Here is a 24974-nt window from a genome sequence, read left to right as displayed (position 1 = left end):
GTTGTTGATTTTTTTCCCCGAGGCCTTTATGGTCATCTGCTTTAAACAAAGAGATCAGATTATCTAAAATGAATAGCAAATATCTAGCTCCCCATCCCTTACCATGAAAGTTATCACCAGCTAATTATAGTATCATTTTTGGCTAAAATTTCTACTTGGCCTTAGAATCCTTCTCACCTACTTGCTCCCAACGGCCCCTAACAATGGAAAAGATTTGGCAGGTAAGATGAGGCCTCCTATGTCATATTTTTATATTTAAGGGAGTCAAGTAAAATTAGGCATGAAGCTTAATTTTTCCAAAATTGTAAGAAGAAAAAAGTTTATATGTGTATATATTAGTTCATGTGTTTATCTATCTATTAACATGTCTTTGAGGAAGTGAGAAGGACATTAGTTGGTTATATACAGGAAGACAAATATAACTATGTATGGAGTTTTGGTAACCTATAATAAATTCAATTAGCAAATTACAGAATGAAATGAGATTGTAATATTTTTCCGTAATCCACATTTATCATTAATGTAGTGATAAATGCACTGTAAAATTGTATTTCTTGTAAAGGTAGAGAAATGTTTTTTGGCTCCATGAAAAATTTAACCTGGAAGTTCCTGCACAGTTTTATGGTCTGGAGCTATTACCATTTTTATGAAGTTTAAACATGGGGAATGCTTTGCATCGATTTGGCTGTCATGCCAAACCCAGGCAATACTTCGTACTTTTCAGTATTCTATGAGAAATAAAAACATGGATGAAGAGGGAATTTGTTATACCCCTGTGCTGAGTAGAAGTAGAATTAGGTGTTTCTCTGAGCTTTGATTCTATGTTTCATCCAAACAGCAGAGTAGGTCATTGCTATTTGCCAAGAATTTTAAAAATGCATTTCTGCACAGTTCTAGGTGAGTTGAACATCTTATTTCTGACACAAACTTTCTAAGCCACCTTTAGATTTATTTACCAGTGGCTCAGTTTTCAGACAGGAACACTTAAATTCTTAGTCTAAAGCTTAAGTTAATTCAAATAAATTCTATCAGATAAAAAAATTAATATTATTTTATTTAGTTTTTTTCTCAGGGGGAGATAATTTTCAAGCTTTGGGAACACCCTACTGAATTATTTTAATACTTCTTAGAAAGTTTGCAGCAGATCCAACAGTTCCATTTCCCTCTGAAAATATTTAGTAAATGGAATTCAGAGTGGCAAAATAGGTCATTACTGGGATACAGATGATTTTGTTGTTGTTGTTATTTCTTTCTCAAAAAATCTTTTTCTTTCTCGTTCATCATTCAAACTTTATAATGTTCATATGTGATATTAAACAAAAGATTTTTCTATGATTCAGTAGGCAAGATGTGTGCACTTCACTATAGCTTTTTGATAAACTACTGTGGAAGAACAGATTGTCCTGGAAAAATGACATATGTCAATATCTTACATTAGAAATCGATTCTTCCTTCTCACCAATTGTCATAGTCTATTGATGAAACTTACAGTTACTCTGAAAAATATTATATTGGTTGGTTTCCTAGACAATTTTGACTTGAGTTGTGATTCCAAACGTCTTCTTAAATGTTGAAATGATTAGCTTGGAAATTTAAGACCAAGATGTAACCATTAATATCTCTGCGAGACAGTGAAAGGTAGTTCTTCAGAAAGTCAGTCTGAAAGTTAGCACACATTCAAAAATCCCTTTCTGGATAATGTAAACTCAGAAGTTCATTTTTTGGTCCCTCCTGGTCCCACAGTGTCTGGCAAGCTGACAGTGGCTTTGGTGTGAGTGAGAAAGAGAAGGAAAGGACCTTTGGGAACAGTACCAGCTCTTACATGTGCTCCTTGGCTGTTGGAGAAGCTGGAGGGTGGGAGGGAGACACATTGGGTGGAAAAAAAATGTAACCCATAAGGATCTTCATACATCTCGTACTGTGGAAACATGGAGCCAACCACAGACCCTGCCCCTGGGACTGAAAATTAGCATTCCTTTCAGACAAATGTGGGTTGTTTCTTTCTCTGTATTATGAAAGATGTGTATGAGTTTTCCTTTTTTCCTGTGTTTTCAATGTAACTATGGGAAGGGATCAGCAGCAAGATAGTTTCTCCACATTTATTCTCTACTTCTTATATTTCACTCTTCCCTTCAAAATAAATTTGTTTGGGTTAGAAAATAAAGTTAGTGGTAACAGTGACACTATGAATATCCCAGGTACTATGTTGAATAGTTATAGAAAAAATAGATTTTATTATATATATAATCAAGTAGAATTTTAGAACACTTTAGTGATAACTAGAGTTTGTTGCTTGCTTTCACACTGGGATTACATTTTGCATAGATATCTTAAAGTCAGTGCATAAGAAGCAAAAACAAACAAACAAACAAACAAAAACCCCCAAACTCACTCCAATAAACTTTCTTGTTAAAAAAAAAAAAAAAAGTCCTCTAGATTTCAAGACTCTCAGGTTTAGAGAGGATGTTTGAGTGAACTGGCCAATGGTGTTTATCATTTTTTTGATCCCTGCATGTAAAATTTCCATTAAATGTATATGTATTGTTCTACCCATCTCTTTTTGAGTATATAGTTAAGTAAAGACAGTATGACATTATGTTAATGTTTAGGAAATAGGAATAATTTCTGCTAATTATTAACAAGACAGAGATCATGCTGTTAAACAAGTGCTCACATTTCTTGACCGACTTATTACAATTTGTATTTGGCCTCCCACCACCTTGGGAAGTTTTTTCTGTGGTTATAGTTAGTTAGATCTGGCATGTCCCCCACAGGCTCGTGTTTTAAAGGCTTGGTCCTCAATACAGTATTGTTCAGAAGTGGGGCTTTGGGGAAGCTGTTGGATCATGAGGGCTCTGATCATATCCATGGATGAGTCCATGATGGTTTCATAATTGAATGGGCTGTTGGGAGCTGATGCAAACTGTTAGGAGGTGGGACTTCATTGGAGGATGTAGGTCATTTGGAAGGGTACATCTTCCTTTCTCTTTCTCTCTACTTCCTGGCTGCCATGAGGTGAGCATCTTTCCTCAGCTCTGCACTTCTACCATGATGTTTCTGCCTTTCCACAGGCCTAAAAGCAGTGAGCCACATGACCATGCCCTGAAATCTCTGAAACTGTGAACCCCAATAAGTCTTTCCTCTTTTAAATTGTTATTTTCAGATATTTGTCACAGCAATGGAAAGGTTACACAGCTCAACATATTGGTTATTGTCCAATTATTATTGCATCTCTGCATCTATAATAAGATATTCCTTGTCAGCAGTCAGCCCAAAGCTCTTTACAGAGCTAAGAGGCCCTCATTGATCAGTAATTGCAGGTAGTAGGGTCTGCTCTTGTTCTTGCATATCTTAGCAATATTACCAAATAGTTGAACAGATAGATCCATGTGGTTCTGGTCAAAGAAATGAATAAGAAGATGAAATGTGAAATATCAGTGACAAATCCGAATAAGAAAAGTAGGTCATATTTGAGATCAGGTGATTTTAGAGGTTTCACTCATTTATCATATAGGCAATACAATTGGTAATGATGAGGGTACAAATGACAAACACAAGTAGTAGATTATAAGTTTAATGGTTCTGAATGAGTCACACCTCCCTGTCTATATGCTTATGTAGTTAATTTCCAGGTCGGATGCAAGCTTGAACATGTGACTCGCTTTGACTACTTGGATATTAACAAATGTGTCACAAGCCAAAGCTCTCACAGGTCTGGTCCATTGACAATAGCTGCCTGGTAACACTGAGACATGTGAAGAAGCCTGGGCTAAGCTGTTGGGGATACATGAGTTCATTTTATACCTTCTAGCCCAGCTGAGCTCCAGTTGAGGAAAGTCACATAAGGGAACTGAGATGAAACCACTAGAAGACTCAACAGCAGAACCCACCCAAACTTCTGGTCCTCAGTTATATAAATGCTTACTGTTTGGAGCCAGTGGTTTTAGTCGATTGTTTGTTTGTTTGTTTGTTTTTGTTTTTCTGCTGTGACTAAAGGATCTGAACAGAACAACTGCTGAGAGCCATAGCCAAGTAGGAATGACGCATGGCATTGGGTTGAAGGGTGACCCTGCTCAGGGATTAGGGTGGCTCCAGGTTTAGGGTGGATCCTGCTGGAATAGGGCGGCTCCAGGCTTAGGGCGGATCCTGCTGGGATTAGGGCATATCCTGCTACCTCAGGTGCCCACTCCTTGAGTTCCCGCAGGGTTCTGAGAGAACTGGTACCCAGAGCCCGGTGGAGGGAGTGTATTTTTCCCACAATGTGCGTAGAGTGCCGGTGAGAGTTCGGGAATAAAGAGTTGCTGTTGGAATCTACAAGTTTTTGTGGTGGCTCGGTTATTTTGTGCCCAGACAGACTGCAGCAAACTGTAAAGAGGAAAAGTTTATTCGAGAGCTCACAGTTTCAGAGGTCTGAGTCCATAAAAGTTATCTCCATTCCTCAGGATCAAGGCAAGGCTCACCATGGTGGAAGAGTGGGACAGAAGGAAGCAGCTCATATCATGGTGAACAAGAAGCAGAGAGAGAGACTTTCCAGATACAAATATATACACCAAAGCCACGCCCTAATTCCCACCTCCTCCAGCCACACCCTACCACTTTAGTTACCACTCAGTTAATCCTGATCAAGGAATTAAATCCCTGATTAGGTTAAGACTCTTGTAACCCAATCATTTCTCTTCTGAACCTTCTTTTGGGGGACACCTCACATCCAAACTGTAACACCAGTCATTTGAGATTATTGATAAATCAAAAATAGGTTACTTATATAGTAAATAAACATGAATTTTTTAAAAGCTTTTGTCTTTTTTTTTTTTTTAATTAATGATCTCACATAAGAAGAAGAAGGGTGAGTGCTTTGGGGCCTGTGCATGGGACGATGATGTCATCAAGGGACATTCTGTCTTTAACATCTTGGTTGATCTTCATGATGAAATGACTGCTGCAGCTTCAGGATGTGAGGAAATGGACTGGGGAATGTCCACTGTGTCATCCAGACAGCCATGACGTATTTCTTTTCTTGTCACATTGCTTTATCTTCTTAGTGTTATGTGAAACCCTAGAATGGCAATTTTATAAACCTGTATTTGGGTATGCTCCTTGGTTACACAGTACTTACTCTTAAGGCTCAGTTTTCTTACATGTAAAAAATATGAAACACTGTGTACTTCAAAAATGTGTTTTAAATATTAAATTATAACTTAAATAATTACGTAAAGACATAATAAATAAAAATAGATCTGATTTAGGTAAATTTTCTCTGTACTAATTTTCTGAGGATTCAGTATGCTTCTGGATGATCAAACAAGTATATGTTGAATTTAATTTTACCTTTCTAGTCAAATAGAGTCAAATGTCAGTGATAAACCAATTTAACTATAGATCTTGAACCACTTAACTCTCTATAAATATACTGTAGACATGGAAGAAGTAAGGACTGTTCCTTTTCATTTAGTATATAAACTCAGGAGTTCAAAGTGTGATATGAAAAGATAAATTAGGGGTATAAATGTTTTAGAATGAAAAATGATAAGTCTATGGGATGTGATAGATTCAAAACTCCCCCAGATAAATAACTGTTTTTCTAAGAAACTTCCTATCACCAGTACCTACAACTTTGGCTAATGGATGTTATTGAACTTCTTTGGCATTTGAAGTGGCAGATCACCAATAAATCCCTAGGGTTTCATGAGCAAACTAGCCACTATCTTAATTTATATTACCTACGATAAAATCAAGAGTCTGAGTGGTTTAACAGGATGCATTTTTCCCCCTTGTTATGCAAAGTGCTATGCAAATCCAGCAATTTCCCCATGGAATCCCTTCCATTCTGTGACTCAGGGTTTGGGTTTGCTTCCATCTTGTGGAAGAAGGATGAGCTTATAGTCTTATGTTCACAAATAAATAGGTGATTGGAGATGAAGGAGGCACATAAGCTTTAGTGATCTTGGCTTAGAAGTGATACTTGCTACTTTTTATCTTGATATAGTCTTTGGAATTGTCATGTAGCCCAACATGGTGGGTAAGAGGGTAATGCATGGAAATGTGAATATTTATTGAACAGTAACTGTCTTTTCTACAGAGGAAACTAGTTTTTTCATAGTTATAATTTTGAGGTTCACTTTGGTGAGAAAAATGGTTATGCAGTATCTAGTAGCATATCTGACTCCTTAAGGCCTGGGCTAATCTTTATTTTGCTTATTCCTATATGCCCAGCATTGAGCAGTGTTTGGTTAATAGGAGGAACTATACAATGAATGAATGCCTATGTGAACAAATAAATGCCAACTCCCTTTCTTTCATCCTTATCTTGTCATTTCTAAGTATAGAAAATAAAACTTACATTCTGTCTCTTCATAGATTAGCAGAATGTCCACCACATACTATATACTATATACAAACATACAATATTTGTTGATGGGAAGGATGAGAAGAAGCAAGACTCATAGCACAGTTGTACGGAATGATTTTTCTTTTCCTCCCATAAGAAATGTTGGATTTTTAAATGAATGAATTGTGTCCTCCTCTGGAAATTGGATTTATGTATATTTTAGGAGTAGAATGTTGAAATTCGAAATACCAGAACAAATGTTCACCATGTGCTGCACGAAGCTCTGGCATTTGATATAACTACCTCTATAGCACACTGCTTTTCTTTCTTAAACAACATAAATTTGCTGAGCTGGGCCTTAGAGAACTGTGATTTGTTGACATGAATTCAACATGATCCCAACCTGCATAACAAGAATGTTTGGATTCCTTTGCCGACTTTGATTTCTTTGCCAAGTTTTATGGAACATGCTTTTGGTTTTGGTCTTGGCAATCTCCTGCATCTGAGCTATCCCATTCCTTCTAATTTCCAGAGAGAGACATTAATTATTTTTCTTTGCACTCCTGAGAGTCTTCCATGTGAAATTAATAGACAACAGCAGTAGATTGTTTTCCTGAGATATTCTAAGTTGGGGTTATACCAAGCACTTCTGAAAGTTGGAGACTGGGTCTAAGTGGTTCACTCTCAGCTGGTGTTCCTCAAAAGTTTATTATTTCATTCAGTCCCAGCAAACATAAATGGATTGAAGTGCTAAAGTTGTCCACGAAGACATTAAAGTTGCTTTTGCATTTTCATTCATAGAAAGTGTTTATCCTGATGGAAATTCTAGGTGTATGTGGAAATTTGCATTATTGGCTATAGGGAAGAAAATGATTGAAAACATTGAGAACACAAACTGAAGAAAATATTAGGGTATAAGATCATGATACTGATGTCATAGAGTCTGTCTTTCCATCTGGCAAGTGAAGAAATGATGTGGATTGTATCAACAGAGAGTTCTCAATTTTGCCCCAAAATTAAATCACCAACTTAGCAGCTTATTTGTTGATTTAAAAAAAAAAAGTGTATTCATTTGTTTAATCAGTAACTATTTATTGAGTTTGTATTATGTGTTGGGTATTATTCTAGGTCCTGTGGATATGATCGTGACAACAATTTGATTTTTTTTAATATTTACTTTTTAGGTATAGTTGGACACAATGCCTTTATTTTATTTATTTATTTTTATGTGGTGCTGAGGATCGAACTCAGGGCCTCACACATGCTAGGTGAGCGCTCTACCACTGAGCTACAACTCCAACCCCGTGACCATAATTTTAAAACAAACAAACAAATAAGCAAAAAAAAAAAAAAAATCTTACCCTTAGAAAGAATTTAATGAGCTTGCCCAGATTCACAGAGTTCCTCAATGACAGAGCTGAGATTTGAATCTAGGCTTCCTGACCCTATAGCCCAAGTTTTCACTACTAAGCTGTCTTGTATTTCTGCTTTTTAAAATTAATAAACTTTATTTTTGAAGAAATTTTGAATTTACAGGAAAATTGAGCAGAAAGTATGGAGAATTCCTGTATATCCTTTTACAGCCCCCTGCCTAACATCTCAGTTTTGATGCAAAAAATGGAAAATGAATAAAATGGTAGTGTCCCTAAATGATGTCTCCTGTCTTTTCCTTTTAGATGCATTACAATAGAGCTAACACATAACTTTTTTCCTAATCCTAAGTTAGTTTTCATTCTTTCAACAAATAAATAAAACCTTTTCTATAAACTAGGCTGCACAAACAGAGTGATATATAAACTTGACATGCTATTCTGACCTATAGACCTTATGGTAGACTATGGGTTCTTGTAAAAATAATATCAAATATGAATATCTAATTACAAAAGACAGGGACTTTAAAAGATAACGTGACATGAATTTTTTTTTAAAGAGAGAGAGAGAGAGAATTTTTTTAATATTTATTATTCTTTTTTAGTTTTTTCGGCGAACACAACATCTTTGTTTGTATGTAGTGCTGAGGATCGAACCTGGGCCACACGCATGCCAGGCGAGCGCGCTACCGCTTGAGCCACATCCCCAGCCCCAGTGACATGAAATTTTAATTTGGGGTTTATGTAAATCTTACAGGAGGCAGTGATTTTTAAGCAACACTTGAAAGATGAATAAAAGTTACCTTTACAGAGAGAAGAGAATACTCAGGGAAGGAGATTAACATATACAGAGTTGATACCAAGGAGGCAAATTATTTGAAGCCTTGAAAATACAAAGAGCTGAATTGAAGCATGACTATCCTAAGAAGTAAGAGAGGAGAATTTGTTATCAAAGAAATCAAGAGGAATACACTCACAGGTCAAATAACTTTAAGATTTATAAAGACAAAAAAGGCCCATTGATTGGAGGATGTTTGTGTCCTTTATTTTTGGGGATCAACGTTAACACAGGCATTATTTTAATTTTTTTTTAAATTCAAGTGCTTGTTTTCACATCAAGAGCAATGTCCTCGAGGTTTGGATAGAGACGTGTCTTTAAAGTGGATGGGCTAATTAATGGTGGGTGGAAAAGTCATGGCAGTGTACACAGATAATACTTATGAGCAATTTGCATGTGTAGAGGAAGAGAAAATAGTAGCTGGGAAAGCAGGTGGCACTTGGGGAAGTTTTCTCTTCTTTTTTGTTGAGACCAATTAAAACAAGTTAAAATGCTGATCTGAGAGAACTAATAGAGAAGGAAAGGCTGATAATGCAAGTAGGAAATGACTGAGCTGGCAGAAATGTTATAAGCTGGGCATGCACAGGGGGACTGGCCTTTGCTAGAAGGAGTCTCAATTACTTTAAGGTGGTTAGAGGGGGTAAAAAAGGAGAAATGGGTCACTAGTTATATTAGTTTATAAATTTATAGTCATATCAATTATTTATTTTAGGAAGTATGAAGTAAATATATAGTAAGGACCTGAGTTGGAAAGGGTAGGAATTGAGTTGGAAAGGGTAGGAATTGAGGAATGAGAAAATTCACATAGTTGAGAGCATTGAAGGGTGATTCTAGAGAAGTAGAAATTGCACTTCATAGAGAAATGATGTTAGGAGTGTCACGCAGGTAAGGGAGCCATATGAATTGATCAACAAGAAGAATACATAGTGAGATCAACCAATCAGAACTAGTTTCAGTTGGCCTAGAAGTGAACTGAGAGTAGTTTAAACATGGTTCCTCTTTTAAGTTTCTTCATATTACATCCAGGGTTTTCTCAATGTTTCTACAATGAACAAGAGCGAACCCTTTCTAGTTTGATACTCTGCTTTCTCCATCATTTGGTTTCTATTTCATAGTAACTGCAATTCTCCCTTCCAACCAATAGCAGGAGGGGGAATGAAACAAGAGCATATCCATCTCCCCTTTATATGTAGGGTGAGGGATTGGGATGAATGAACCAATGACTGGAGACTGAGCATTTTTAGGAGTTCTAAAGTCCAGGATCTTACTGGGGGAATGGGGATTAGGGATTAATGTGGAGGAAGATATCACTAGAGATGAGAAATCAAGAATGAGGGGAGACATCTAATATGGGTCATTGCTGGGGAATATGATATTCATATGACGGCCAATTTGAGGAATAAAGAGAGACCATTGTTATTTTTGGTGATTTTTAAATTGTAGACTATTCAAGTCTGGTTCTGATTATTGTCACATACACTATCTTTATTTTATTTTGCTGCTTTATTTAAGTAAGTATAAACATAGTATAAAAATACCCCAAACAAAGCAAGTTACAAATTTAAAGGTCAAAAAGCCTTCCCTCCTTGACTTTTTCATTCCTGGTACCCCACCTTAGAGACAAGTGTGTTTAAATTTTTCTAGAGTCTCATGGGGAGTTAATCCAATAATTTGAAATAATATCCCAATTTTTACGGTTTTATACTTTATCACCTTCATATGACATCTGTAGACTTCCTAGGAATATTTGAGAATTTAGTCGAGTCTTTATTCTGATATCCTTCTTTATTCCTTTTTTTTTCATTTTACTGATGATGCAATTCCATTGATTCTGAGATTCCCTAATTTCTCTCCCTTGTGTTCCTCTCTGTTCGCCGGGGTGGATTTTAAAGTTTGTATTTTGTTTTTGTTTTGATTTTTAGAAAGAAGAGATGGGGAGTACATTTCAGAATTCTTCCATGACATTTTTGATAGATGCTTTCTTTTACTCCATGTGTTTCATAAATGAAATTAGGACAATGATAATGACAAAGAATTTTGATGCCATGTTGATTCTTCATCCTTTGTAGATTTTATATTTTTCTGTTTGGGAAGATTTAGTGTATTCTTCTTGTGGAGCACTGAAATCTCATCAAGATGTGTATAGCAGAAACTTTTTTCATTGGCCCCGAAGAGTTAAGATAAGTTTTCTTTTTGTTTTATAAATTGTTGTATTCTCTTCTCTGTGAATAATTTTTAGATTGGGTTTTGGACATTCTGAATCTATCTTCCAGATCTTTTTCCATTTCTGTAATATTTGCTCCTCTGTTTATCTTTTTTGGCTATGTTCTAGTTGTCTTTGAATTTCTGTTATTTGATATTATTTAGATCCTACGTCTGTGTCCATGGTGATATTCAGCACCTCTAGTTGACATGTTATTTTGTAATTATTTTATTACTTTCTAAGAGTTTTTCTCCTCCCCCCCCCCCGGCATGGGTCCTTTTTTATAGTCGCTTGTCTTATTATAGTTGTCTCTTTCCTCAAATTTCCCTGAGGAAAACATGAAGCATCTTTTTGAAAAAAGCATCCTCTTCTTATTATTATTACATTACATTTCTTCACTTCTAGGTCAATGTTTCTATTGTCTACTTTGGTCTTTTTTCTTTGAGGTTGTGAATTTTCTACAAATACTAAGTGAATGGTGGTTAACAGCATGTAATTACAATTGATTACTGCACATAGCTGGCCTGCAGTTATTTTACACATGTGGAGCTATTGTCCCAAAAGCCTGGTGCTCTAAAAGGGAAGGCTGATTCTGTGTAAGGTGCTGGCCCCACCAGCATGCATTCTTAGGCTGTGTGGACAAGGAGTGTATAAGCAGGCCCAGGATTATCAAGATAAAGAAAATTTTATTTTGAGGTTTTGTGGTTAGGATTCTTACATACCAAAGAAAATACCCATTTCAGTGCACCAGGAAGGAATTTACCTACAGATATTAAATAGCACACCTAATTGTTGAGAGAGTTGGAGGATCAGTCTTTCGGATAAACTACTACAAGGAAACAAAACAACAAAATGGTCAACCAAAGTTCATTGAAGACTTGGCCTAATTAGGAAACTCACAAGAGGACACTTGGACTGTACCACCACACTGCCTCTTTGACCCTAACACACAAACCACACACCCATAACACCAGAGGGGATCCCTGGGTCCGCCTGCTTCTTTATGTGGGCCAGATGCAAATCAGATCAGGTTGGATACAAATGAGTGAGCAAACGAACATCACCAATCTGCAACTTGGTTGCAATGGAGACTTAAGAAATCAGCACTTTAAAAATTACACCTTAGAAAGAAGTATTCATGGTGTGAGGAATCATCAAAGGCAGAGAGTGCTCAGAAGATTCAGAGCAGTCACAGGTGTCAGAGGTCCCCTACCTGGGGATGCATACTTGAATCTATTCCAATCTCCAGGTCCAGCTGCTTTTCCTTTTAACCCCCACTGATCCAGGGACTTTAGACTTGGCTTTGTACTTCTCTCTAGTCCGAAAATACACACTAATGATCTCTTTACCTATAAATCCTTCTCATTAGCTCCACTTGAGGCTTGAGTTGGGATTCATTGCTGCAGAAAAAAAGGAACAGAATATGACATTGAACAGGTTGACCAGGCCCAGCTGTGCACAGTAGATCATTTAATTACTCTAATTTCTACCTTAGTCCCCTTCTCCCTGATTCCAAACTTGGGAACTCAAGAGGGATCCACCAAGAAGCAGCTTGTCTTCCTCCACTACAGCTTCTTCTGATTATTCTCTCTGATCTGATTTATGTGTCCGGAAGACCCATCTAACTACTATCTTCCAGAAATTAATCAAAATGCCTAGTTTACGGATTAGATGCTTCCTTTTTTCTGTGTTCCTATGGAGGAATTATTTTTGCATAACTTTACTATTATTCCGTTGAGACATGGTTAACAACTATAATACAGAAATTTTAAAAGCGGAAAAAAAGTTATTCATATTAGGTGGCTTGATTAAAGTCTCAGTTTCTCATTGTCCATAAATATTTAACTAGAAAAAAAAGGTGAGTTGAAGAGCACACTGTGCTACCCACAATATGCTTTATTTTATTGTCTCCTTCTGACAATGAAATGAAATAATTTCTAGGAGGCTTCTTTGTGACTTTGTTCTTCATAATGCGAGATCTGCATTTAGGAAGAATTTTCTGGTGTAAAACGCCCTGTATTAGAAATAATTTCCTTAGAAATTAACATGTTTATATGCAAAGGAGAAGCAAGGTAAAATTTACCACATGAACATCAGAAAACCAGAGTTGAAATGTTTTATACAGACTTTCCTGGCAAATTAGCATATGAAGAGAGCACAACTAAGGTTATTGAGAGTCATTTTCATTTGAGCTTTTACTTAAATGGGAAATATGTTAAAATTTGGAAGGAGGATAGGGGTGAAAAATGTGAAGAGTAGCTATGGTATGAAGTGTTTTGTAGTTTAAATGGATTGGAAAGTTGCTGAAAACATGCTTTCCCACACACTCACTAAGGTGCATGTGGAACAGAGGCAGATTTTCATTTTATCCATGCAATACTTCCATAAAAAAATACACCTATAAAAAATTCCCTTTTAACTCAGATGTTCAGCTTGACATTTGTATATGCAAAGTGGAAAGAGAAAGTGTACCTTTGAATTTATCCTGGAAAGGGCAGTGAACCTTAGGAAGTAGGGCATTAAGTCTCCAAGGGAGGGAAAATGCTTTCCAGAGAGCTCATTCTCCATGCTGGGTCAGTCAGTTGCTTCTTTGGTTGTTGAGGCCAGTGGCTCTCTTTGTGTGGCTTGTCTGGCTGAGAAGTCTTCACTCCTCAATTCTACTGCAAGACCACCTCCTCCCACACTTCTCTTTCAAACGTTACTAAGAGTTCCCTCACTGGCAACTCCAATGATTTCAGCTTTACCTTTTTCTGACGATGGATAGCAGAAATACTTTCCTTTAAAAACGTAAACCTTAAATTCCTAAACCCCGTGTGTTTCTTGTTTTCTTCTCCAATTCTCCATATTCTTATTTAAAGTCCTTCTCTGCTGCTTATGTCTTAATAGAAAGGTTTGGGCAACTTCAGTGCTCATTGAAGGACAGGATTATAGAATGATTCCATGTATAGATGCTTATGCCAGATGGCATGACTTTAAATCTTAGTCTGGCTGGTTCCTAGATGCATGCTTTTGGGAAAGTCCTTTGACCCTTCTGTAGCTCAGCTTCTTTATCTTTAGGTTGGGCTCAAAACAGTGTTTACCTTATGAACAGTGTTTACCTTTATGAAGATTGGCTCAGAAAAAAATGGGAAAAGTAGCACTTCTCATATTATAATGTGCAGATGGGACAAATGGGAATCTTGATGAAATGCAAATTCTGATGTGGTAGTTTGGAATTAGGGCTCCAGAGTCTGTATTTCTAACTCCCAGGTAATATGATTTTTTTCTGATCTATAGACCACATGCAAGTATCGAGGAAGAAAAGTGTCTCAAACCAAACTTGGCAATAGATGGGTGTTAGCATCATCGTCGTCATCAGCAGCACAGTTAGTATCCTCTTTCTCTTCCCTGAGACATGCTCTTTTTTCAGTGATCTCCTGCATCCTTAGCATCATTCTTCAAGAAAGGAAGCTTTGTCAGTAATTAGAGAAATGCAAATCAAAAGTACTCTAAGATTTCATCTCACTCCAGTCAGAACGTCAGTTATCAAGAATACAAGCAATAATAAGTGTTGGCAAGGATTTTGGGGAAAAAGCACACTCATACATTGCTATGGGACTGGAAATTGGTGCATCCCCTCTGGAAAGCAGGATTCAGATTCCTCAGAATATTTGGAATGGAATCACCATTTGACCCAGTTATCTACTCCTCGGACTTTACCCAAATGACTTAAAATGGGCATGCTACAGTGATGCAGCGACATCAATGTTTATAGCATCTCAATCCACAATAGCTAAACTGTGGAAGCAACCTAGATATCCTTCAACAGATGACTGGATAAAGCAACTGTGATATATATACACAATGGAATGTTACTCAGCATTAAAAGAGAATAAAATTATGACTTTTGCAGGTAAATGGATGGAGTTGGAGAATATCATACTAAGTGAAGGAAGCCAATCCCCCCAAAAAAACCAAAGGCTGAATATTCTCTGATAAGTGGATGTTGGTTCATAATGTGGGGAGGAGGCATAGAAAGAATGGAGGAACTTTGGATTGGGCAAAGTTGGAAGCAGGCATGGAGGTAGAAAGATGGTGGAATGAGAAGGACATCATTAACCTTGGTACACGTATGGTTGCACAAATGGTGCGACTCTACATTGTATATAGCCAGAGAAATGAAAAATTGTGCTCCCTTTGTGTACAATGAAATGAAATAACTAATTAGAACAAATAATAAAAGAAAGGAAGCTTTGTAAGTGCAGGGGTCTTTTAGCTTCATAGTACCAAAGTGTTCACTAAGTATTTGTGGGAAAAAGAAAATGAAGGAAGAAAAGAAGGTATAATAATATGCCACATGAATACTCCCAGTGTGTATCAGCAGATCTGACTTCTCTCTAGAACTCTACTTCTATATCACGACTTTGCTGAACATCTCCATCCAGAAGTCTCTCAGGTATCTCATCTTTAACACAAGCAAAACTGACCTAATACCTGCTCTAGTTTTTTTCTTCTCCATCCCTTTTCTCCAAATCTTTGACTTTCTTTGATGTTTTCTGTTTCTCTTCAGTGTATTCTGATGTTTTCCTTTCTCTTTTGTTATTGCCATTTTTTTTTTTTTCTGAAAGGAGAGACCTCAGTCGGTGTCCACCTGCTAGGACAGTAAATACTCTCGACGGCTAATCTCATCTCATCTCATCCCCCATTTCTCCAGGAGCATTACTGTAGGCTCTAGTTAGATATACATCCTCAGGACTATGTCACCAGCAGTATTGCTGATGGCTCCTCTCTAGTGGCCCACATTGTCTTGAGAGATGTATGTGCTATAATGATGCTGCCTGACTTCAGTAACGTACAGTCCCTGTGCCATCTCTGTTATTATTACCACTTTGGTCAACAATACATATGCATATAGATTAAAGAGAAAAAAGTTCAAAAAGTTCTTAGATAATCCCTACAACTGAAAACAAGAAACAGCAACAGGAAAAAGAACATACCTTCCTTGAACACATATTTGTATTTTCTATTCCTCAGGGACAGCCACTTTCAACTCTTTAAGGTTCTTGGTTTATTTATTTATTTTTTAATCTGCACTTTACTAAATAACATGCTTGTATTGTTGCATTGCTGTTACTTCTTTTCCATGTCAGTAGTAACCACAGCCTCTCTATTTTGGAAAATGATGTAGATCTCTTTTCCATCCTACCTCTACCATGCAAAGATTCAGTTCTCATTTCCCAGCATGGATATTTTATGATTTGATCTAGATCTATATTTAGTGTTCACAGTTTTTGACAGCTGAGGCAACAATACTCTATTTTATATATTTAGTAACTATTTTTTCTAGGAATTGATAATTGTTTGGGGATTTTTTTTTTGTAACTGGTTCACATGCTTAATAATTCATGGATTGCTAAGTCAGGTACCAAAAGTCAACAAATTAGGAACTCCCTTCTCAGGAGGTTTACATCCATTGAGCTCCTTATTCATTTTATCTGGCTAAGAACATCTCTTCCAGAGTTCCCACCTCTTTGTTCTATACTGCTTGCTCTTTACTGAGTTCTGTTATCATATCTCCCACCATTGCCATTTTGAGGATATCTGTTAATCTCACAGTATATATCTCTCTAGTGTTGGAACTCCCATTTCTGGGATTCTGGGCCTTTCCACTTAGGGGAATTATTTCCTCATTTTTGTAAAACTTAATGTCCAGTATCTTGATGGCAAAGGGTACATGAAAATTAAATTATTTTGCAACCATGTGTATCTGAAAATATCTTTTTCTTTATCATATTTGGTTGAGAGTGTAGTTGGCTATAAATTCTAGACTGTAGATGTTTATCTTTATGCGGTTATTGTATAGTGCTGGGCATGGAATCCAAATCCTTGCACATGCTAAACAAGTACTCCATCACTGAGATACAACCCCAGCATCTTTAGAGTTTCAAAGGCATTTCTCCATAGTATTTTGGATTCAGACTTCTGAAGAAATCTGATGCTGTTTTTTAGTTCTTCCAGAAAAAAAGATTTCAGTCAAGAGACACAGTTAGAAAAGCATAAAGGTTTTATTTAGCAAAATGAAAATAATACCCAGAGGTGCATGGAACAGACTGCCACTAAGAGAGGAAACAGCTTTGGGTTTCCTATGCCACAGGTTTTTATATTTTGTCTGGGAACCTTACTTCTCATGTATTACGTATGTGAGGTGGTTACTGGGGTGCTATGCATCGTGGCTTAGTGCACCTACACTGGTCATGCCATGTTGAAAAGTTTACATTAATATCTGAGTGAAACTTAGAAACTAACTGGGGTTTAAAAGTCATAAAATAAATTGCAGTGAATCTGGGTCCCCAAATGAAAATGGCTCTATATGTGTTTTGATGTCGGAAAGTCCCTTAAACTGTTTACACGAGTTCTTCTAGCTTTAAAAGGTAATATCTGGCTGTAAAGAAGACTAAATTTTAGGGTGGGTTTATGAGTATTTTTTTTATACACACATGATACAGTGACTTTTCATCACCCAAGATGGAATAAACTTTATTTTCCTTTACCCCAACTCCCTTGTGTCCAGCTACCTACTCTAACACTGCTAGTTAGATTCAGGACCATATGTATGCTGATTTTTTTTTTATTTCTACAGAAAATTTTAGGATCTTAGATTTTTTTACATCATTATCATATATATATATATAGTCTTTATGAGCATCTATTTTCACATGTTCTAGAAAACGGGAGGCCTTTCAAATATGAGTTCTTCTTTTTGAAAGTATCTATTTTTCATAGAAAAATTTTCCCATTCTGCTTTAACTAAGTTTTTTGATCTGCAACTGCTATTATTCCGATGTTCAATTTTCAAGATTCATTTTCTAAGTTTCTTTTCTTTCACATATAAATTTCCACTTTTGTTCTATTTCCTTGAAGATATTTTCATCTTTATCTTTCAACCTTTTACCGAGGATTTAATTTTTATTAATATATCTTATAATTTTCAAGAACTCTTTTTTGTATGATCTTTTTATAACATCTTGTTCTTGATTCCAGAATAAAATATTTCTTTGTCTTTAAGGATAGCAACAATATTTCTGAAGTGTTGTTCCCAATGCATCATCTCTTGTTTCCCTCAAATTTTCTTTTCTCTGTGTGTTTTGGTTTCTGTTTTGCACACAATTTTTTTTCCCTCAAATATCTGTGTATTATTCCCTTTATACTCAGACTTAAGAGTATGCTACCAGAACTGGTTGAAAATATTTCTATGCAGATGATCATTTTCAAAATGTGGGTTGGCTGAGCTATTTTATTAGGGGAGTCCCCCAAATCATGACCTTTCAGTTAGTTGGTCAGAATCATGACAGAAGAATCTTCTAGTCTTTTGCAATCTCAACGTACATACGTAAAATTTTACTTCTTCTTTTGCTAAGAAACTTATGATCTTAGCTAAGCTAAGACATATTTATTTACTTGTTTGGACAAAAATATTCCAGTCTCTTTCACAGGGCGTCGGGGTTCAGTGGCAGAAGTAGAAGAAGAAAACTGAGCGTCAAATTTCTTAAATAGAATCATGGTGTACTCTTTGGTTTTGCCTCACTGTCCCGCCTCCTTTTGTAAGTTCTCATACTACCAACAGCCTGTGAGAGTTATGTAGTAAAAAGTGGGTGATTTCTTACATTTCTCAGTACAACAACAGATTTAGTTTTTTCCAGAACCAAATAAGCAGTCGTCCCCGAATGCTTCTGATATTCAGCTGCTGGTTATGTTGCATTGTCTCTTCTTCATTCCTTTTGTTCCTACGTATTTCTTTTAAATGTCTATTTATCATTATCTTTTTAGGAAGACATGCATCTAAATTAACTTATCCAACCCTTTCAGTCACTTTTAAAAAATTAAAATGCCCACTCTTAATTTTTCTTATGCAACATTTGCGAATTGTTTTCTCGTATATTTTTCTTATACACAGAAAATGACACACATTTTTTAAATCGTCCACAAAATGCCCCCAATTATTTTATGCATATCTAATGTTAAGCATAACACATTTTGAAAAGTACTATGCAATATTGCTCAGCATGTAGTTAATACTGTTTAGACATTTATTGACTTGAAAAATTGATGGTCCCTCGACATTCCTTAGAACAGTTGTTTAATAGTGAATTTTACACAACATGTTCATGTGCAAGCTGGGTGTGGGTGTGCATGCAGCAGCTAATCATTTAGCCACTTAATGGAAGTGATACTGCAGATTGTCTGTGTACCCCCAGGAACAATTCCCCACTGCTGAGATGCCATATCACTCAGCAGGGTTGAGACCCTGGCAGTGGCGGAAGTATTATCATTATTTTCCAGAATATTACCATCTGCTCATTTGATCCATTAACCTCCTATTGTACCTCATAAAAGAAATGTCCAGGCATGAAAATAGATACACTACGGAACCAAACAGAGGAAGCTATGTTCGACACATGCTTTATCTTGGGAGCAGGGTCACTGCTTTTCTTGTTTGTTTTTCTGTCTCTTTCCTAAAGAGTTCATTAACTTTCCTTCTCAGAGGGGTAGATCATCCATATAAAACAAAATGATTTCGATTTAATTTGTTTATTTATTTCTAGTAACAGGTTAATACAAATCAGTTAATATTCCATGTGGGCTTTTCTTTGTGTCAACTAAGGGGAGAAAAAAAAAATAAAGGAGGTAATAATGAGCATATGGCTGGTTAAATTCATGTACAGGTTTCCCCAACTTGGCTTTTGTAGCTTATCATTAAACACACTGAAATAATCTAATTTTCGTGTTGATCATATTGACATTTACACAAAGTGGTAGAATGTGGAAAAGAAGAGTGTGTTCTTAGTTTGTCTGAATTATTTATGCAGGTACTTTTCTGCATTATCCACCCCTTAATAATAATAAATTCTCTATGGCAGAAATAATAAGTGCTCTATGGCAGAAATTGTTTAGAAAAAAATCTATCTATCTATCTATCTATCTATCTATCTACCTACCTACCTACTTAATCCTTAGAGCAACCTTGGACTGCAGCAAAATAACCAGGGAGTGACGAGCAACCTGTGTAGATTGATACAGCAGGAGTGGGAGCCGTCTATTGTAGGACAGGAGGGGTATATATACATTACACACAGCTTATCTTAATTAACATAAACTAGATACAGCAGTCAACCAATAAGGAATCTCCACACTTAATGGCTCGCTGGCCTTACTTCACAAACCACTCCCTCTGGCAAAATGCCAGGCGCCATCCTGACTTGTTTACAGACTCTAACACTTTTGAATGAATATGATTCCACTTAACTAATAATAAGATGAAGCACTCAGAGAATTGAGTAATTTTTCCAGAGGCACATAGTTAAAGATTGGTGGACCAGTGCCAGCACTCCAAAGTCAGCCAATGTCACTGGCTCTGGAGTCAGCCTTTCCACATGACACCAAACCACCACCTTGATTTTTAAGATAATTCAGGTCCAATGTGACTGAAGTAGGGACACCCTTGGTCAAAGAATGAACAACAACTACAACAACAACAATGACAAAAAAATTAGTTTTTCTGACTTGAAATTATGCTTACAATATAGATTTCATGGAAGCCCAGAATCCATATAAGACATTCAATATAAACCTAGTGCTCTTTCTAGATTAAAAGTGGCCTCTCTCATTTTTTTAAAATTTAGTATAGTTTAAGACTTCCCTAAAATTAAAATAATGTGAATTCATTGGATTTATAAAAGAACCATTAAAATAACAATTAAAACTTCAAATAATAAGAATTCTTGACTCTTAAATTTTTGAAATCTTAGTGAGCTAACCATACACAAAGGCTTTGAAGTACAAATACACCATTATCTTAGTTATAAGAACACTAAAAATGAAATGTTTTGTTCAATACTGGTAATTTGATTTCACACTGCTGAATTTATTTTCTAAGTACTGTAAACTCATGGTTATTTCTAAATGTATCAACCTAGTTAAAAATGTGTTCGCACTAAGAAAAGCTGGGAAAGTCACTGAATAATACTTATTACCCTTCGGGAAGTAAAACCTTCATCAGAAAATTGAAAAAAAAAAATAACAGTCAAAGAAAATGAAATACTTGCACTTCCTTTCATCTACTTCAAGTTCTATAACAATCATTTAAAACTATTTTGTCATTTACTCTCTGATTTGGCCATTACCGTAGTGTTCCAAAAACGGTCCTCATTGTCTTAGTTAAATTAGCTGTTTTTTTATAGTTAGTTGATGAGGCAATATTTTTTTTTCTTTGCAAATGACTGCTTTTACATCTTTATTTTGGCCACAGAATTGAAACTGTCCTCATAAAGAATTATGAAATGGTCATTTGAATAGGAAGTAAAAATGGCTTGATGTCGTCTGTATTAAATGGCTCAATCAATATAAGAATGTTGAAATAATCGGGACCTCTACCTTCTTAAATAAAAGTTATTTTAACATGTTTAAGAAGGAAAAATACTAGGGGAAATCATATAGACTTTTAAAGTTCAATGATTTATTGTTTTAAGAATAGTTGATATGAAAATATATATGAATACAAATTAGTATATTAAAAAATGCTAAATATAAGCACATGCAACAGATAACATGGATAAATGCTTGTATTTATCCATTTATTTAAAATATATACATATTGGTTGGTTTCAATATGTCCCCTACAAAATTCAAGATTTGCTGTTATCCCCCAAACATGGGAATGTTCAGAGGTGAAATGATTGAGTTAGGAGAGAGTTAATATAATCAGTGTGCTAATCCACTGAGTGGGGTTAATTTAGTGGTAACTAGAGGCAGGTAGATTGTGGCTATAGGAGGTTGGTCAATAGGGATATGACTTTGGGTTTACATTATGTCCCTGGTGAGGAACTCTATCACTGCTTTCTAAAGACCATGTTCTGAATTGCTTTCCTCCACCACACTCTTCTGCTGTGATTTTTTTTTTTTGCCTCACCTTTGTCCCAGAGCAATGGAGGTAGTCATCTGTGGACTATGACCTCTTGAATCATGAGTCAAATGCACTTTTTCCCCTCCTAAATTGTTCTTGTCAGGTCTTTCGGTCACAGTGGTGGGAAAAAAAAAGCAAAACTGACTAAAACAGTTGCCAATCTGATAAGATTAAAAGTGGGGGTCTTTAATTAGGCCATAAGAAATCCTGCTTCTCGCATGGAATTACCTCTAGATTGGTTAAGAAATAAATTTATATTCTTCATGAATTATCCAGTCTGTGGTATTTGTTATAGCAGCACCAAGATAGTCAAATATATACGCATGAATACATGTATTCAAACATGTACATATTCAATTTAGGTCTGTTATAGTTTGGATATAGGGTTGTCTCCCTAAAGCTCCAGTTAATGCAGAAATATCCAGAGGCAAAATGCTTGTATTATAGTAGCTTTAATTTAAAAATCAGGCAAATGGGGCATGGCTGGAGGAGGTGGGTCATTGAGGTCATGTCCTAGAAGGATTTTTCTATGTAGCACCATCCCCACTCTCTCTCTCTGCTTCCCCACCTGATGGGAGCTGAGCAATTTTTCTCCATTGGGCTCTTCTTTCATGATGTGATGCCACCCCTTGGGTTGAGAGCAGGGGAGTTGTCCTTCTATGAACTAAGACCTTTGAAATTATGAGCTCCAAATAAGCTTTGTTTCTAAGTTGTTTTTGTCAGGGGTTTTGGTCCTAGCAAACACACACACACACACACACACACACACACACACACACACACAAGCAAACCACACAACAACAACAAACAAACACAGTAAGGTCCAAATTATAATAGAAATTAATTTACTAAACCTTGAATGACTAAGGAAAATATGTGTTCCTCAGAGACAATAAGTTTCTGGTTGTATTAGTCATCTTTCCAGGGCTATGAAAAAATAACTGAGATAAATAAGTTTAAAAAAAGCAAAGATTTATTTCCATGGAAGTTTTCAGAGATTTCAGGTGTGAAGCCATTACCTGAACCCATGGTCAATTGGCCTCATTTCTTTGTACCTGATGCATTGTAGAACAACATTGCAGGAAGCATGTGTAGAGGAGGCTTCTAACATAATGGCAGTGGGGTGGTAAATGAGAGATAACAAGGAGGACAGGGTTACATTATATCCTTCAAGAGTAACCTCAAGATAATTTAACACATTTCCACATATTAACCATAACTAACCATAACCATAATACCAACCCTAATAGTAATCCCTAACTTTAACCCTAAGCAATAAAACCAGTCTCAAACCTAGACTCAACCAACACCCTCATTCTGACCATTACCCTAAACTTACTGTAAACATCTGGAAAACAAGATAGTAAGTTATTAGTTGTTCTGGTCAGTTTTCAGCCCCCTTTACAAAATCCTAGGACAAATAAAAGTAGTAAAGATTACTTTGGATTATGGCTTCAGAATTTTATTCCATGTTCATTTGGGTTCATTTCATTGGGTTAGTAGTGAGCCAGAAATTAATGACAGGGATCACATGGCAGAAGTTGATGTCATGGCAGACAGGGAACAATAAAGGAGACAAGATGTGACAAGAACCCCGGTATACCCATTGAGACCACGAAGCCAATGAACTAATATCTTGACCTACATTGACCATACCCTAACACCTACCCCTTATCATAACACTAATACTTACTCCTAATGCAAACATTAAATGTAACCCCTAACCCTTATTTAATCCTCAACTTAACTGTAAACCTTAACCCCAAACCCTAACACTAATCCATGACCATTAGCACAAACATAACCCCAAGGCAAATATCGCACACACACATACACACACACACACACACACACACACACACACACACCTACTTTATATGTATATACTGGCAACAGAGAAACTAAAAATTAAATTTAAAACAATAATGATTTCAACAATAATAAACATACTTTGGAATGAATTTAAATAAGGAGTAAGACATATTCACAGAAAATTACAGAACATTTCTGATGGAAATTAAAGAAAAAAAAAACCCAAATGAATGTGAAAAGTTGCCATGTTTCATATATTTAAAGACAATATTTTTAGAGTGGCAATATTATGCAAATCATCGACACATTCAATGTAAATCCTATGGGCAGACGTAGGAAAACTGATCCTAGTATTCATAAGAAATTTCAAGGGACTCTGAATAGACAAAAAAAAAAAAAAAAACAGAATAAGAAAAATGAGTTTGGAGCTTTGTACCTCCCAATTTCAAATCATATTATAAATCAAACTTAATAAAAAATATAGTGTGATGCTGGCAAAGAGATAAACAGAAATATCAATACAACTAAATTGAAAGTACAGAAATAAAACCTTATTTCTATGGTCAGTTAATTTTTGATAAGGGCCAGGCCAGTAGCATTAAATTGGGGGAAGAATGGAAAATTCTTTGTTTCCTAGTAGGCCTCATTTCCTAAAAGTACCACCACCTTCCAATAGTGCTGTAGGCTGGTGACCAAACTTGCAACACATGGCTTTTGGAGGACATTTAATGTTCAAAGCATTCTATTCTGCTCCTGGAACCCAAATGTTCATGTCCATTTCCTAATGCAAGGTACATTTAGTCCATCGCCAAGTGTCCCCAAATTCTTAATAATTTCGATTGCTCAAAAGTCCAAATCCAAAATCTTCTATGAGATTCAAGGCAAACTCTAAATTGTGAGCTCCTGTAAAAACAAAAACCAAGTTAAATGCTCTCTACGTACAATGGCATAAAGTAAAACTGCATGTATGACTTCAATGTCACAGGATCGTGGGATATGGGATCCCAAGGGCTTGAGCAATTCTTGACCTTACCAATGATAGCCATCTTTCTTGGGCTGGCTCTCTCTGCTCACTGCCTGAGCTTTGCCTAGGTATATCCCGCCATCTCCAACTTCTTCTGGTCTCCATTTAGATTCAGGTTCACATATCAGCATTTCAGGGATTGTTTGTAGGAATTTTGAACCTGCAGCATACTTCCCAGCCTCCTAGGCCTTCCTTTGAAATCTTGACGTAAGCCTCCATGATCCCATAACTCTTGCATTGCACATGTCTGCACTGTCAGCATCCCATGGATAATGCCAACTTTTGCCACCAACAGCATGATTGTGTCTGGATTTGCTTAAACCAAGGCTGCCGAAGCCCCTGAGTGCCTGGATGGTTGAACATGTGGAAATAAATTCCAGAGAAACAACTCCTAGGCAGCCCTGTTCCATACTGTTTTGAAGCTCTTTTCTCAAGCAAAATTCTTTAGGTTTGTAATAGG

General features: G+C 36.3%; 1 protein-coding gene across 7 annotated transcripts in view; it reads left to right on the top strand.

The window, feature by feature from the left end:
* Nucleotides 1–24974, top strand: part of Rbms3 (RNA binding motif single stranded interacting protein 3) — a 1318386-nt gene that overhangs the window by 490454 nt on the left and 802958 nt on the right. The gene's annotated exons all lie outside the window — the stretch shown is intronic.

Source organism: Ictidomys tridecemlineatus, chromosome 2 (genome assembly GCF_052094955.1).
Source record: "Ictidomys tridecemlineatus isolate mIctTri1 chromosome 2, mIctTri1.hap1, whole genome shotgun sequence".
NCBI lineage: Eukaryota > Metazoa > Chordata > Mammalia > Rodentia > Sciuridae > Ictidomys > Ictidomys tridecemlineatus.
Note: the sequence above shows the minus strand (reverse complement) of the source record. Positions and strands in the feature narration are given on the sequence as shown.